Raw genomic sequence first — 18,345 nt, 5'->3', positions numbered from 1 at the left:
AGGGTTATGCAAAGGTTTAGAGTTAAGTAATAAGAGAAATCCAAAAGGAGATGAGAAACAGTAACCACATGTGAAAGGTTACAGAAAGTCCAGGAGAAAGTAACATATAATAAGCCTATGAGAAAATAGCCTAGCTAAAATCATATTCTGTAAAAATTTCTGTACATCTCATTTTCCTACTCTTGTCAGCTAAGATTATATACTCAATCTTAAGGTGACACGTCTGTTCATAACAATAACTGATTGAGTTCTTCAAATTTGGATTTGATGAATATGAATGAGAACAGACAGGCATTTGTTGAGAAAGATTGAATCTATATTATTTATGATAACTGTATACATTATACTTAGATGACCTCAGTAACTGTCACTATACCATGAGGCTTTGTATCAATATTCAGTGCCTTTTTAGTAGTAACTAGTAAAAACTATTCTACATTTTTCTGTAATGAGGTTGATTTTTTTTCTTTTTAAGGGCCTCTTCCTCTCACTTAACATATTCATTAATCTGCATCGAAAAATTTGTATCCCTTAATTGATATAGAGATTTTTCTCCCTCCAATGGGCTCTACTAGATACTGGCTGCTGCGTCTGGATTGCAACTGGTAATACCTTGGTTTCTTCCTATTTTAGCACAACCGTATAACCTTGTTTTTTGTTTTTATTTCTTTTGTATATGTTTCTACATTCTGCTGGTTAGTGCCAGGGAGGAATTTTGACCTTCTTTGGCTAAAAAGTAAATTTCTGATTGGAATGTGAGCTAGGTTGTAATTTCCTTCATTGGGCAGAAAGTTGCTAATATATTTCCTACATTGCAAAGTTAAATTTACTCCCTGTTTGTAAGTTCAGTGAGTTTAGAGTTTTCAAACACATCAATGTTGATATCACAGAGGAAACACCAGAATATCAAACTGGTGAATGCAACACCATAATCCAAGACTTGCCTTATATCAAAGTCCACATCCTTCCTGTGCTGCGGGATAACTCCAGCATGCCTCTACCTGCCCACAGCTGGGTCAGGAGGCAGTTAGGAGAGAAACAAATCCGCTCAATACACCCAAGTGGTGGTGATTTCAGTCAAAATTCATCGATTTACATGGCTACTCTTGTGAAAGCATAAGTGCTCAAAGATGGTTTTCCCTAATCCTATGATTATGAGTCTATGCTCCATTTCTTATGCAACTCGTATGGGAAAACACTCAACTGAGCAATTTTCTTATCATCGCCACTGTCTTCCCAACCTGAGGAGATATAATCATTCCTCAAACATTGCTGATCCTGCTCTTATAATATACAACACTAGTCAATCTACTCATCAATATATGGCACCCTCTATAGGCTAACGATTATAGTACAAGATAAAGTGAGAGAACTTCTTTCCTAGAAGTAGGGAGTGATGAACATTTATTTGCAGAAAAGCTAAAGATCACTGAGTCCAATATCTTAATTTGGCCTGTGAGGAAATTTAAATATTCAAGCTACTCACTAAACCCAGGCATTCTGACTCTTGTTTTTACTACATACTTTAAAAAATATTTTAATTTTATGGGAGTATAGTTGACTTACAATGTTATGTTAGTTTCAGGTGTACAGCAAAGTAACTCAGTTATACGTATACATATATTCATTCTCTTTTAGATTCTTTTCTCACATAGGTTATCACAGAATATTGGGTAGAGTTCCCTGTGCTCTACAGCAGGTCTTTGTTGGTTATTTGTCTTATATAGAGTAGTGTGCGTGTGTTCACCCCAAGCTCCTGATCTATCCTCCCACACCACTTTGGTAACCATAAGTTTGTTTTTGATATCTGTAAGTTTGCTTCTGTTTTGTCAATAAGTTCATTTGTATCTTTTTAAAAGTTAGATTCCACATATGAGTGATATCACATGATATTTGTCTTTGTCTGACTTACTTCACTTAGTATGATAATTGCTAGATCCATCCATGTTGCTGCAAATGGCATTATTTCATTCTTTTTTATGGCTGATTTACTACATACTTTGAGTAGTGTGACAGACAAAAAAGTATGTTCATCTGATTCTATTTCATATGACTTTTGCTTGGGCACATGGAAAATCACACTTCCTAGTTTGTTAAGCAGATCATATGACTATTTTTGACAAATGAGTCATGAGCATACAGGACATTTGTCACTCCTGGTCTGAAGCCAATGGGAACTGGCTGTGAGCTTATTCAGACTTTCTCTTCCTTTGCAGCAGTGTCTTGAAAGAATCCACTTTTTAAGCTGACAGAGCCACAAGATTGAAGCAATCTGCATTCCTGCTGCTTGAGTGGAGGTTTTTTATGCTTTGGTGAGTGAAAAAAAACTTTGGTTGTATTAAGCCACTGAGATTTGGGGTTGTTTGCTACCCAAGGAAAAGCCTATTCTATCCCAACTAATTCAGGTACTTAAAGATGCAAAGGAAAAGCCATATCTTTGTGACTGCTGGAGTCATGGGGATTTATAAAAATCAAAGCACTGACTTAAAGTCAGATGCAAATAGACAGTCTTGCAAACTGGGGAAAAATTATTATAAATTGAATGCTCCGTGGGGCCTGGTACCTCTGATTTGACATGAAATACTTTTTATTCCCTTTTAGATTTACTTCATCTTCTCCTGCAACTCCAATGTCACATTTAGGAAAGGAGAAAAGCATATTAGAGGCATAAAAATAGAAATCTCTCCTTGAGTAGATACCACCTGCTCTATGCGGAGTCTCCCCTTTTCTTTTCAATTTTAGCAAAGTACATTTGACAAGATTTTTCTGTCTGCGGAATGCTGTCAATGAGAGGAGAGGATCTGCTTTATTCTGGGGAAATGCTATTAGTCATGATAGTCACAGATCAGCAACAGGGTAACAAGGTAATGCAGGATAATCAAATGATGCCTGCAGACTAGCAGAGTGATTAAAGAATCAATCATTGGGTCTTGGAGAATTTTATGGCTCTGTGTAAAATAATTTAAATGTACAGAGGTATAGATTTTTAGTTTGAAAGTGCTTATATGTATAGCAAACTGAACTATATGTACATACATACATATAAACATAATTAATAATTTAAGAATAGTTTGATAACACAGAAAACTATTGTCATGTTGTCACCTTGGTCAAAATATATTGGCTTTGATTTGCCTCGGCTGTGGGAACATAGATTATTAAAAGCTGTTTTCCTTGGAATTGTGGCTCTGGCAGAAGATGACTATTGACTACAAAGTTAGACAAACTAAATAACTGAGATTTGCATTTTAAAAAGTATTTCAAAGTTTTATAAGATTTCTAGCTCAATATAACTGGAACCTATTTGTGGTATATTCACAAAATGTTCATACCTCTTGAATGGATTTGCATGCCAATCATCTCAAGTAACTTTACTTTTAACTGACTGTTTTTCTCTGGGGAAACAGAATATAATTAAAATGTGGTGCTACCTGTGTTTGAAAAAATAGACAAGATGAGTTGTGACTATGTTATTTTAATTAGTGAATATATTTTTATATATTTCTGAAGTGTACTACACATGTGTGTTATGTAGATAAATGAATGAAAGGACACTTGGAACACTCTGAATGTACTTAAAATGTGGATACATATTCTCTAAGTTGAGACACATTTGTAAAAAAATATTGCTGAATATTTGTGGTCCCCAAAATCCATATGTTAAAATCCTAAACCCCAAAGAAGATGGTGTTAGGAGGTGGAAACTTTTGGAGATGCTTAGGTCTTGCAGGTGGAATCCTCACGAATGGATCAGTGTTCATCTAGAAGAGACCCCCCAGAACTCCCTAATCCCTTCCACCACTGAGGACACAGTGAGCAGTTGGCAGCTGTGAACCAGGAGGAAGATCTTCACCAGAACATGACCATGCTGATGCCTTGCCCTCAGACTTCTCGCTACCAGAACTGTGAGAAATAAACTTCTGTTGTTTATGAGCTACCCAGTCTAGGCTATTTCATTACAGCAGTCCGAATCGACTAAGAGAATAACATTTTACAGAATTCTGTGAACATCTTTCTTCCCAAAACAAGATCTGGACACAGATCTTATGAAAATTAATCTTCTGCCTTTTAATAATGTCCTAGAGTTTCCATCTTCATCTTGGAACCGTCTTGGGTTAATGAAATATGAAAATGATTTAAAGGTAGCCTTACACTACTCTCCACCAAAAAAAGTGCTCACTTCTAAGATGGAAGCATTGTTGTAGAATGAATTATTGGTCTCAGTTCTTTACTCTTCCCTGTATCCATGTCCTTTGCTATGTAAATTTGCAGTTGACTCCACAAACAGTAGATTATATTTCTCTATACTTTGAATTAGGATTCTTCCACATAACCTGCTTTGGTCAATGGCAAACTAGTGTATGGGACACAAGCAGGGGTTTTAAATGTATCACCATGAGGGGGTGCTTCCTTTTGTGCCTCTTCAGTCACTTGGAGAAAAACCATGTCTTTCCTGGGTCGCTGGTCTAAGGAGGGAGAGAGGCATGCAGAACAGATGCAAACTCTCAGATCTGCAGTGTTCAGTGTGCAGTTGTGACAGCTGGCACAGAGCCAGCCAGTCTACCCAGGAGAATAAGTGTTGCATTGTTTTAAGCCACGGACTGGTAGGGTCGTTTTGTTATGCACCATTATTGCAATGATCAATGCTTGATAAATTCACGGATGCCACAGTTTTTAAGAAATTAGCACTGGACCACTTATCTGGGATAAGTTGGAAATTCCTAAGATGTCAGAGAATTTACTGTCATTTCTTAGTACTGTATTTTCATGTATGAACCTACAGGGCACTATTTTAAAAGGTCATGTTCTTTTTATTAGTTTTGCTCATAATTGCCAGCATCTACTTCCTGTTATTTTAGACATGGATTCTTTTCTGCCTTGATACTTGAGACCTGCAAATCTTCTCCAACTTTTTAAAGTGCCTAATAGGACTTTAAAAAACTCCCATAATGGATGGTGGGGGGTGGCCGCGTGGCACGGGAGGATCGGCTCGGTGCTTTGTGGCTGCCTGGAGGGGTGGGATGGGGAGGGTGGGAGGGAGGGAGATGCAGGAGGGAGGGGATGTGGGAACAGATGTGTATGTATGACTGATTCACTTTGTTGTAAAGCAGAGACTAATAAAAAAAAACTCCCATAAACTTTTGAAATATCTGGATTTCATTACCTGTTCTTTGACTTAAGATATCCATCTCATTCCTTTAGTCTTATATTACTAGATACTAGCTAAACTTGAATCTGCCCATTGCCCTGCTATGACATAAAGGCACCATATAGGTCTAGTACTAGTACCATAATTTCTTACATTCCTTAAAATGGAAACCCTACAAATTATCAGGTGGATACCTGGCCACATCACTTGGTGATTTTTAAACATCTATATTTCTTTTCATTTTATCCGGATCTCGTCATACATACTGCAATAGATAATCTGTTGCTTACAAGACATTTCTGCTCTAGGTCTTAGTATACAATCTAAGATGTTATATAGTATACAATCTAAGATATTATATAGTTCAAATGTTTATAAGTCATAAAGGTGGCTCTAGGATGATTAAACAATAAAACTGCTAAAATAACCTAATAACTTTAACATTAGAAGAAGTATAGATAAAGTGGATCCAAGAAGAGAAAAAAGGGACTAAAGTGATCAAAGTCAGAAGAGCAATGCTTGCCACCTGCCTTCCAGATTTACTATGGCACACCTTATGCCTAACTCGTGGGTTATGTGGGATTTTACTGTGAGAATCACTGTAAGATGTATAACGTGAGCAAATGGAAAAGCAGAAGGCTATCCAAACACATTTGAGCTATAGTCCTTTCGTGAAAGCTGGCTTGTTTACAAATTTTTGATTCTTGTCAGGGGAAATCCTGGCAGCAAGAATCCAAAAACACTATAAATTTATTTCACTTTACACAAAGCTTTTCTTTAATAAAACATGATATATAACTATACAACTTTATTTTGTGGTATAACTTTAAATAATTTCAATCAAATATAGGTATATTTCAATAATTCCAGTATATAAACTTTGTTTGCACATTTTTAATCATCAGAGGCAGTTTCTAAAATCATTATATAGTATATTTAAAAACAGTAAATTGAACATGTGCAGTTACTTTGAGAATGCAGAGAAATATCGATCACCTTAGGGCCATGTGTGTTATAGAACCAGTCATTACTTTAAACCCTAACTAAACACAGTTATGATTTTGTTTGGGATCTTTTGTTTCTCTAAGAAATTAATGGTTAATATTTAATGAATGTTTATAGAAAAGTAAGATATTTACAGTCTTTTTAAAAGTTGTTTTCCTCGGGGGGTGGTGGTGGTGGGATGAATTGGGAGATTGCGATTGACATATATACACTAATATGTATAAAATGGATAACTAATAAGAACCTGCTGTATAAAAAAATAAATAAAATAAAATTCAAAAAAAATGTTTTCCTACATTTCTTTTAAAGACAATTTTTTAGAGCAGTGGTAGGATCACAGCAAAATAAAGTGGAAGGGACAGAGATTTCCCATATATGTACCCCCTACCCTCACACATACACAGCCTCCCCCATTATTGACATCCCCACCTTATGCTACATTTGTTACAACTGATGAACCTACACTGACACATCATTATTATCCCAAGGTCAAAGTTTACCTTCAGGTTCGTTCTTGGGGTTGTACATCCTAGGAGTTTGCACAAATGTATGATGACATGTAGCTATGATTCCAACATCATACAGTGTTTCCACTGCCCTAAAGTGCTCCATACTCCCCTAGTCATCTTTCTTCCTGCACCTAACCCCTAGCAACCACTGATCTTTTTACTGTCTCAATTTTGCCTTTCCCAGAATGTCATATAGTTGGAATCATAAAGTATGTAGTCTTTTCAGATTGGCTTCTTTCATTTACTAATATGCATTCGGGCCGATCCATAGCTTTTCAAAACTTGTTCATTTTTTTGTGATGAACAATATTCCATTGTCTGGATGTACCATGGTTTATTGATTCATTCACCTATTGAAGGGCATCTTAGTTAACTCCAAGTTTTTGTGTGAATAAAACTTCTATCAACATCTGTATGCAGGTTTTTGTGTGGACATAAGTTTTCAGTTCTTTTGGATAAATATCAAGGAGCATAATGACAGGATTATATGGCAAGAGATATTTTAGTTTTGTAGAAAATTGCCAAATTGTCTTCCAAAGTGGCTGTACCATTCTGCATTCCCACCAGCAATGAATGAGAGTTCCTGTTGCTCGACATCCTTGCTAGCATTTGGTGTTGTCAGTGTTCCAGATTTTGGCCAATCTAATAGGTGTGTAGTGATATCTCACCTTTTAAATTTTCGTTTCCCTAATGACATATCATGTGGAGCACCTCTCCATATGCTTATTAGCCACGTATGTATCTTTTTTGATGAAGTGTCTGTTGACATCTTTGTCCTGCTTTAGTTGTGTGATTTGTTTTCTTCTTGTTAAGTGTAAAAGTTCTTTGTATATTTTGAACAACGCTCTTTATCAGATGTGTCTTTTGCAAATATCTCCCAGTCTGTGGCTTGACTTGTCATTCTCTTGACATTGTTTATCACAGAGCAGAAGTTTTAAATTTTAATTAATTCCAGCTTATCAATTATTTCTTTCATAGATCGTGTCCTTCGTATTGCATCTAAAAAGGCATCTCCATACCCAAAGTCGTCTAGGTTTTCTCCTAAGTTATCTGCTAGGAGTTTTATAGTTTTGAGTTTTACATTTAGGTCTGTGATCCATTTTGAGTTAATTTTGTGAAGGTTGTAAGATGTTTGTATAGATTATTTTTTTTCTGCATGTCGATGTCCAGGTTTTCAAGTACCATTTTTAAAAAAGATTATCTCTTCTCCATTGCATTGCCTTTATTCCTTTGTTAAAGATCATTTGAATATATTTATGTGGATGTATTTCTGAGGTCTATATTCTCTTCTGTTGATCTATTTGTCTATCATTTTGTTATTACCACACTGTAAGTCTTGAAGTCAGATAGTGTCAGTCCTCCAACTTTGTTCTTCCTCTTCAATATTGTATCAGCTACTCTAGGTGTTTTTTGCTTCTCCATATTACCTTGATAATCAGTTCCTTAATATCCACAAAATAACTTGCTGAGGCTTTGTTTGGGATTGTATTGGCTATATAGATCAAGTTGGTAAGAACTGAAAACAGTAATAATGAGTCATCGTATCTGTGAATACGAAATATATTGTTATTTATCTAGATCTTCTTTCATCAAGAGTTTTATACTTTTCCTCATATAGATCTTGTACATATTTTTAAAAATTTACACCTAAGTATTTTTTGGGTGGGTGTTAATGTAAATGGAATTATACTTTTAATTTCAAACTCCATTTGTTCATTGTTGGTATATACGAAAGTAATTAACTTCTGTAACTTAACCTTGTATCCTGTAACCTTACTTTAATTGCTTATTAGTTCCAGCAGTTTTTGTGTGGACTCTTTTGGAATTTCCACATAGACGACCATATCGTTTGTGAACAAAGACAGAATTTTTCCTTACTTCCCAGTCTGTATACTGTATATTATATTTCTTTGTCTTGTTGCATTAGCCAATAGTTCCACTATGGTGTTGAAAAAGAGAAATTTTCAGTCATTATTGTTTCAAATATTTTTCTTTTCCTTTCTCTCTCTTCTCCTTCTGGTATTCCCATTATGGGTATTTTACACCATTTTTAGTTGTCTCACAGTCCTTGGAAATGTGTGTGTGTGTGTATATATATATATATATATATATATGTATATATATATATATATATATATATATATATATATATATATATATATTCTTTTTTTAGTCGTTTCTTCTCTTTTCAATTGTGGAGGCGCCTCAAACTCAGAGAATCTTTTCTTGGCTGTGCCTACTCTACTCATAAGCCCATCAAAGGCATTCCTTATTTTTGTTGCAGTGTTTTTGATCTCCAGTGTTTATTTATTTATTTAACGATCCATGGAGAATCACTCCCAGGAAGCAGAACCAGGCTGTACCCAAGACCTGACAACGTGTGCCCAGCCAGGTTTCAGTGTGTGCCCAGTCCATGGGACTATCCCATGCAGTCTGGTTTCCTCTTTTTGAACAGAGTGTTTATTGCTATAATGCCTTAACACTTGCTTATTGGGTTTATGTAGGGAGGGCTAACTTGTTTTTTTTAGTGGAGACTTTCAAGTTGAAAAAAAATCTTATCAGAGAAGCTGTTTCCCTCCCAAAACAAACAAGAACCTTATCTCAACTTGATTTGACCTAGATGGCACGATTTTGAACCTAGAGCTCTGTCTGATGAGACATTTGACAAGTCTTAGAAAGGGGTTAAAAATTGAACTTTATTTTGAGTCTTATGAGATAATTCAGTCTGGTAGTATTATAGGAATTTAATTGACTAAGCACCTCCTTTTTCTGAGGGCCAAAATGCTTGCTGTGGAAAGGATCATCAAATATATTAACTGATTTTGCATCATATAAGATGACAATTAACTTTTATATCATCTGAATTTCTCAATGTGTTAGGTAGGAAAAATGTGAATAACTCGCTGCCGGTGTGTAAATCATGACTGATCTATAATGTAGCCCCTGAATCCTTTAATACTGATCCCAGCAAGAGGTGGGGATCTGTGTTCTTTACCCTTGAATCTGGGTGGATTTTGACTATGGCAGGAGGAACATTGTACCATTTCTTTCTGGTTCTTTTGGCACACACGTATTGATCATTTTCTAAGGAAGCCAAGCACTCTATGAAGTGGTTGCTAGTTGCATGTGGGTGTTGTAGCTGATGACCACAGAAAAGATCCAAGCTGACAGTATCAACCACCAGACATGTGGGAAGAAACCTCTGTAGTGGCACCAGTGCCATCACCTACTATAACTGCACAGACTCTAAGTCAAGAACCACCTAGCCAAGCCCAGTCAACCAACAGAACCATGAGAAATAACAATGAAATAACTACTATTGTTTTAAGCCACTGAGATTTCGAGTTGTTATGCAGTAATAGGAACTAGAAATCTAGATATATGACTTGAGCTCAATTTAGATATGCTTTAACAGCAAAACATGCTATTATTATTCTTTGCCAACAGTTCAATTGTACCAACAATTCATTTTATCTTCTAATAAAGTATCATTCTGCTTTGTATCCGGGGCCTTTGATGGTAGAATATCAGGTAATTATAGAAGTTAATAAAAATGGTTTTGGCATGGCTGTTCATCATATTTGGGGATCCAGGTCATGTGGAACTAATTTGTCATCTTACATGTTAAAAAATCAGTTCATATATTGAATGCATCTTTCTTCCTGAGTACTTTGGAGAATAAAGTCTTATAGTAAGGGGTGGGTGTTATTTGGGGTGCTATTATGTTTCCAAGCTAAACTATTCCAGAATCTTTAAATCCCTTTTTGTACTTTGAATCTCTTCATATATTAAATATTTGAATCTTTTTATATCCTCATTTTAAATGAATTTTAAAGTGTTACTTAGTATTATTTTAACCCTTAGGTTCACTAAGAAGTTATTTTCAGAAGTTGTTTTACTTATCTCCTGTTTCTGATATGTTAGTTCTCTGTTTTTTTCAGTTATTGTTTGATCTTAGCCAATTAGGATACCTAACTTCATTTTGCTAGTGTGTTAGAAGGTCACTAATGCTTTATGTTACAATAGTTTATTCTGTATTCTCTGAAAATGCTTCCTTCTGTAAATTGATCATTAACATGGAGTTTATAAACCATTTTAATTAATAAATTATTAATTAATAAATCCACTGTTTTCCTTTGTGAATTAAATACACTTTCATGTGGGTAAAGAGGATAGTAAGCTCCAGTTCAAAGAGGCTCAGGATTTCACCTACAAAAAGCAATCTGGTTTTAAAACCTCATTTAAGCTTCATCTGGCATTACAAAAGCTCAAAATCCTATACACTGCTTTCAAGTAATGGAATTTCAATTTTGCTAAATAGATTGCCTAGTGATGCTTGAAGAGTTTGATTTAACTAGATAAATGAATTAAAGAGTTGAAAAAGGAAGTGCAGGAATGAATTTTGTGTGTGTATGCTGGGTTATGTAATAGAAAAAGTTTGATAGTAGCTATACATCTTTATAAGAGATAGAAGAATTTGATTTAAATTCCAACATGTCACTATATACAGGAAATAATTTGTTGACAAATATTAAATACATTGGGAAAGTTATGAAACAGCTTCCCTTGGAAGTTAGTATTTTCTATGCAATTACATAGATAAAATCCTGAATGGAAAGAAATGTGTATGTTCAGAGATCATTTAAGGTCTTCAATCATTTTGGTTCATATTCCATTTGAAATAATTTTGAAACCTATGCTCTCTCTTATATATTTGTAAGCTTACAAACTTACAGAAGTCTTCATCTAAAATTTTCCATTACCAATTTAAATAGTTCCTAGGGATGTAATTTTTGGAATGTTGTAAATGTTGGCATTAAAAAATAAAACTGTTACATCACTTTAAAAAATATAACCAATGGAATCTATATATCAGTTAAATTTGATATCTACCACTACTCAGATTTAAACATGGCAGCTTATTATTAACATACTGAAGTTTACATTTTTCTTTTACCCTAAACTTTATTTATATTCTTCTCCCTGTAAAGATTTATATGCTAGTAACTTAAGTAATTTTCAATCAATTTATCTTCTTGGGATCTCCTCATATAATAAAACATAATAAGTTTTAAATGTTAGTATAATCTGAATCCTAACTATCTAATGTCTTTAACTGATCTTACATAAATTCTTATATAGAACTTATATGTATATAAATCAATGTACATATATTAATGTGTATTTATATTGCAATTTTAAAGTAAGTTTGTTTCCTGTGAAAAGAACCTATGAGGCACTACATTTCTTTTCCAGGTTTAGATAATATTATATTATAATGATTACAAATTAATCAAAATAAGTGATTTAAAATGTTTAATAAACAATTATTAAATCTAGAAAACTGGTACAGATGAACCGGTTTGCAAGGCAGAAATAGAGATGCAGATGTAGAGAACAAATGTATGGACACCAAGGCAGGAAAGTGGGGCAGGGGTGGTGGTGTTGAGATGAATTGGGAGATTGGGATTGACATATATACACTAATATGTATAAAATGGATAACTAAAGAATCTGCTGTATAAAAAATAAAATAAAATAAAATATTAAAAAAATAATAAAAATAAAGATAAAAATTAAAATTTTATTGGAAGTGAATCTCTTAATGAAATGAATCCTGACAGGTCTCTTATTTTACTTTTTGTTGACAGAAATTGTAAATTATTAAATATTTTAAAAGCTGAAATATTAGAAGTGACTCTAATTAGACTAATTACTTCATAGTACTAATTGTTAAAATAAATTTTCACTGTTTTCTTGAATAACATCTAAGTTTTAAAAAATTACATAAATGTTTTATCCTTGGGGTTTATTTATTCTATCCTAAGAATTGTTATTTTCTAATAAAACATTTCAGTTACATTTAAAAGAATTAGTAACGGGAGATCTTCAAGATGGCGGAAGAGTAAGACGCGGAGATCACCTTCCTCCCGACAAATACAGCAGAAATACATCTACATGTGGAACAACTCACACAGAACACCTACTGAACGCTGGCAGAAGACCTCAGACCTCCCAAAAGACGTGTGGCTGACAGAGTCTTTGTGCTCCGTCTGGTGTCAGGCCTGTGCCTCTGACGTGGGAGAGCCGAGTTTAGCACATTGGTCCACCAGAGACCTCCCGGCCCCACATAATATCAAACGGAGAAAGCTCTCCCAGAGATCTGCATCTCAACACCAACATCCAGCTCCACTCAACGACCAGCAAACTCCAGTGCTGGACACCCTATGCCAAACAACTAGCAAGACAGGAACACAACCCCACCCATTAGCAGAGAGGCTGCCTAAAATCATAATATGTCCACAGACACCCCAAAACACACCACCTTCACACATATCTTCATAGCAACTTTATTCACAATTGTTTAACTTGGAAGGAATCCAGACGTCCTTCAATAGATAAATGGATAAATAATATGTGATGTCAACATAGATGTCAATCTATGCAATAAAATAGTATTCAGTGATAAAAGGAAATGAGCTATTAAGTCCCAAGAAAACATGGATAAATCCAAATGCAAATTTCTAAGCGAAATAAGCCAATCTGAAAAGGCTACATAGGTAGGATTACAACTATAAGACATTCTGAAAAAGCACAACTATGGAGACAGTGAAAAGAGATCAATGATTGCCAAGGTTTTAAGGATAGGAAAGAGGGATGAATACGTGGGGAATGGGATTTTTATGTTGGTGAAACTTCTGTATGACACTGTAATGGTGGATATATGTCATCACGTTTGTCAAAATCTGTAAAATGTACAACACAAATCTTGGGCCCTAACATAAACTATTGACTTCAGTTCATAATAGTGTATCAATATTGTCTCATCCACCTTGAAATGTACCATATTAATGCTGGATGTTAATGATAAGGGAAACTGTCTGCTGGGGAAGAGAGGAGATGTGGGGCAGAAGGTACATGGGCACTCTCCATACTTTCAGTTCAATTTTTTAAAACATAAAACTGTTCTAAAAAGTCTATTAGTTAAAGAAATGTGATACAGATTCCCAGCTGGAAGTCTTATTAGCAAAGATGACAGATTCCACTGCTAGTCTTCTCATGGACCTTCGTATCTCCTGCAAGGAAATATTCTGAATTTCTTTTTGGATACATTCCTAGATATCCATCTGTTTTGAGACTTTGTAGCAAGATAATTAACTGCTATAAAGATGAAGATGTATTGCTTTAAATATCATCTAAGCCAATATTTTTATCTTGCTAATTATGAAAATATGTACAATATTGAAGAATACTAAATGTTCAAACATTCCTATTCCTTTCTTTTTCTGTGGAAAAAAATACAGATTGAGATTATGTTTTTGTTTCAAACTTTACAGGTAAAAGTACGAATTGGAAAATTATGTTTAAAAGTTACTGGAAAATTTCACCACACTCTATTAATAGTGATATTGAAAAAGATGTGCTTTTTCCTAGAATTGTTCATTAGTTTTTCTCAACATGTATTATGAAAAATTTCAAATATACAGAAAAGCTGAAGGAATTATATTTAGTTTGCTATATATTTCTGCCAGGAAAAATTCCACAGACAATATTCTGTTTTGACGTATGCATACACTCATGAAACCACCACCTCAACCAAGAAAATGAACTTATTTATCTCCCACAAAAACTTCATTCTGTCTCTTTGTTTTACTTCTTTCCTAACCTTCCCTTTTTCTTCTGTCTTACCCAATTTTTGGGAACTACTGATCTGCTTTCTGTCACTATATATTTGTTTGCATTTTGTGGAAATTTATGAAAATTAAATGATACAGTATGAACACATTTTTGTCTGACGTCTTTCACTTAGCATAATCATTTTTTATTTCATCCATATTGTTGCCTGTGTCAACAGTCTATGGTTTCTTAGTGTTGAATACTATTCCTTTCTGTGGCTATAACACAGCTGGTTTATCCATTCACCAGTCAGGAAACATTGAGCTGTTCAGAGTTTTGGGGTGTTACATGTAGATCTGCTATGTGAAAATTTGTGTACAAATCTCTGTGTGGGACATACACTTTTATTCTTGCTTAAATACTTAAGAGTGAAAATGCTTTGCCATTTGGTAAGAAATTGCTCAATTTTTTCCAAAGTGGTCGTTTCATTTTACCTTTCTACAACCAGTGTAAAAGTCTTTTATCAGATAAATGGTTTTCCTTTATTTTTCTCCACTCAATGATTTGACTTTTTATCTTTCAAAGCCTAGAAGCTTTTAATTTTTATGTAAAATGTATCCACTTACCAATTTACTAATTTAGATTTGCCAACTTAAAGATTTTCTCTGTATGTTCTTCCACATATTTTCTAGATTTAGATTTTCAATTTAGTCTACAACACACTTTGAATTAATTTTTGTAGATGCTGTAAAGTATGTATTGAAATTTATTTATTTATTTATTTATTTATTTGCATATATATATTCAATTTTCCCAGCATCAATTGTTTAAAAGGCAATCTATTCTCCACTGAATTATCTGTATATCTTATTTGACAATCAACTGAACAGATATATGTAGGTCTATATCTGGAGTGTTTATTCTGTGCCATTATTCCTTTGTCTTTCTTTATGCCTACACTGTCTTGATTATTGTGGCTTTATAAGAAATCTAGACATCAAGCAGTACAATCTCTTCATCTTTGCTTTTCCTTTCTAAATGTTTTTCTCTTTTTTATTTTTCACTGATTTAAGTTCTTTGCCCGTAGTATCAATTGTTATCCTATTGTTATTCAGTCTTCTCACTAATAGCAAAGAAGATGGGACACAATGGGGAGCTTGTTGGTGGTAGTGAAACAAGAGCAAATCATTGTTCAACTCACAATATTATTTCCTTATGTCTTTAAATATAATTGTTTTAGAAAGCAAATCAAGAAAATTCATCTTATGCTTTCTGTGTATCAACTAAACGTATTGTGTGAGAGAAGAGAATCTAAGAAAAATGTCAAAATGTGGAAGTTAAATGAGTTCTTACGTAAAAAATTGAAGTGGAAATTTTGGACACTTGGGCAGCAAAAAACAAGATGAAAAGGCAGAACAGAGGTCCATAAAAGATGATCTTTAGTGGCAAGGTAAGAATGCATGTTTATGTTTACTTACATTAATAATTTTCTTATTAAAGTGAAATTTGATAATATTTTTACTATTTCTGTAATGTACAATTCATATGGGGAATTGTTGTAAGTTAAGGAGGGTCCTAAATAACAAAAATCCCGGTCTCATTGCACACATTTCTATAGGTTGAAAAAGGACTCAATTATAACAGTTATGTCTTTCAACTTTAATTATATGCCAGAAATAGTTATTTGGGAACCATAAATATGATGTATTTACAGCTGAATTGACAATTTAGAACATATTGGCAAGCAAGAGATTAACTAAAATCACATATTACTGAAAAAAATAGATTCAGGATCAGAAACAAACAAAATTTCACATTATTTGCAACTATATAGATACATAAAAAAACTCTCTCTTGACCTTTCAATATTCAGATAAATAAGGAAAGATAGTACTGTAAGTATCCTCCCACTATATGTCATTTATTTTTTAACATTTAAACTAAAAATATATTCATTAGGTTTCAGTCTCTCTGGACCTCAAAAGAATCATAGAATGGAGAGATCATCAATTCCCTTCTTTAGAAAACTCTCAGAAACAATTTCCTGAAATATTTACTGACATTATACTACTACTACCCCCCAGATTTAAGATATTAGCATCCCTTTCCTCTATTATTTTATTTGTTTATTCAGAATTCCTAAGGGTACCTCGATGGAATCTCTTAAACCAGACCATGAGAAGATTTAGAAAACAAAGCAACAAAGCGGTTCTTGTTTCCTTATAAGTATTTTATGTATTAGAACTAATTATATATACTTACATATAGTTGTGTATATTTGCCACTTCATCGTCATAATAATTATAATAATTATTAATGGAAATAATAAGGTAAAATCCTAAAGGCAGGCATAATTTCTTAGATATATTTGTATATCTACAGATATCGTCATAGAACAGCCACCAAATACATGTGCTCTGAATTTTAAAAAATGAGTTAGAATAATAATTAACAAGTAAGAAAAATATTTTAAAGGAGATATAAAAGCAAATGGTTTTATTGTGATTATAAATTTTAATATTACTGTAATCAAAGCTCTCTGCTTATAAAAAGGATGATTTAAGCTGCCTTTTGATTGAGTTTCTCATCAATTTTCCTTTAGATTTGTTATAGTAGTGAAAAAGACAACATTCATTTACTGAAGGCTTGATTTTTATAAGAACTCTGTTACTTTAAATAGCCACATGAATTTTTAAAAATATTTATACTTAAATAGAAATTATTATGTCATTTTGGAGGAGAAAAATCTAGGTACCAGGGTTATCACTCATGGAATTAGTTAGGGTATTCTGCAATGGGGTGCTTGATCATATGACTTGCTGGTAGCAAAGTGGAGTTGAGTTTACCAAGAGATGAAGTAGGGGAAAGCTTGGCAGGAATTCAGGGCAATCAGTGTGAAATCAAGAGAAGGCATGGAGAGATTCTGGACTGGATTGTAGAGGGGCAAGCAGAGAGTAGAGCGGTTTTACTATTTCCTTTCCACCTCCATTCATGTGACAGTACCTTAATGATAATAGGGGATCCTTGAGAATTGCTGAGGTTTGGGCTTAAGGAAAATAGGTAGGTGAGCTGGACTCTCCATGGAGGTGGTATTCTTGGATTGTGTAGTCTGGGGTTATAGGAAGGGAAGCTGCTAGCTGATGGTATTGCAAATGCACCTAGAAAAATGTGTCCTTGCAGATAAGATGGCTATTTCATGGGTTTAAGGCTCACTGGTCAGGAGAGTGGCAGGGAATCCTGGAATATTACATGGTAACAGGAAAAGCTGGATCAGTTTCATTTGGGGAAGGCTCTGTGAAATTTATCCTAAGACTATCCAAGGAGAAACCTGTGTGATTAAAAATTACTTAGCAGGATATTCTAAAGGTAGACTTTTAAAAAACTTGTATGAATATTTTAATCACTTGCTTAAAATGTGGAGAAATGTTAAAGTTTGGAGAAACAAGAATTGCTTAATTAATTTTAATTAGAATCTTGTCTCCACACTCTTGAGTTTTCACATTCTCTCAGTGGAGATTTCCTTGGATAGCAAGTCTTTTCTTATGTTTGCATTCACTCTACTTCTTGTCATATTGGGACAATTGCAAAATTGAATTCTGCTACATTTTAAGTAGATTTTTACCTGAAGGGATACTTGTTTTTAACTCCAGCCTGTGTCAAATCTTATCATGCAAATCTCTGTAGTGAATACTGAGTCACCATGCCACCTCTGAGGCAATCCATTTATCAGGTGGGTAGAGGAATCTTAATACTTTTTTAAAAAGTGATGAGGCATTGTCACTGTGGCAGCAGATAGACTAGGGTACAAAGGAGAAAACCAAAGAAACAGAGCATACATTTTTAGCTTTTGCTATCCAGCTGCTTCTTTGTATTTTAACATAAGGAGTACGGGGCAGTTTTTGATAAGCTTTTTCATGGTTAAGGATGAGGAAAAGTAAAAGCCAGAATGAGATATTCATGTACATGTAACATGATTCCTTCTCTCTGGGAAAGAAAATAGCAAGAACAACTATAAAAAGTTTGAATAAATACTGTAGACCTCAAACTCTAGTTACTCAAGAATTC

This window comes from Mesoplodon mirus, assembly GCF_964341445.2.
Source record: "Mesoplodon mirus genome assembly, chromosome: 2".
Lineage (NCBI taxonomy): Eukaryota > Metazoa > Chordata > Mammalia > Artiodactyla > Ziphiidae > Mesoplodon > Mesoplodon mirus.
Note: the sequence above shows the minus strand (reverse complement) of the source record.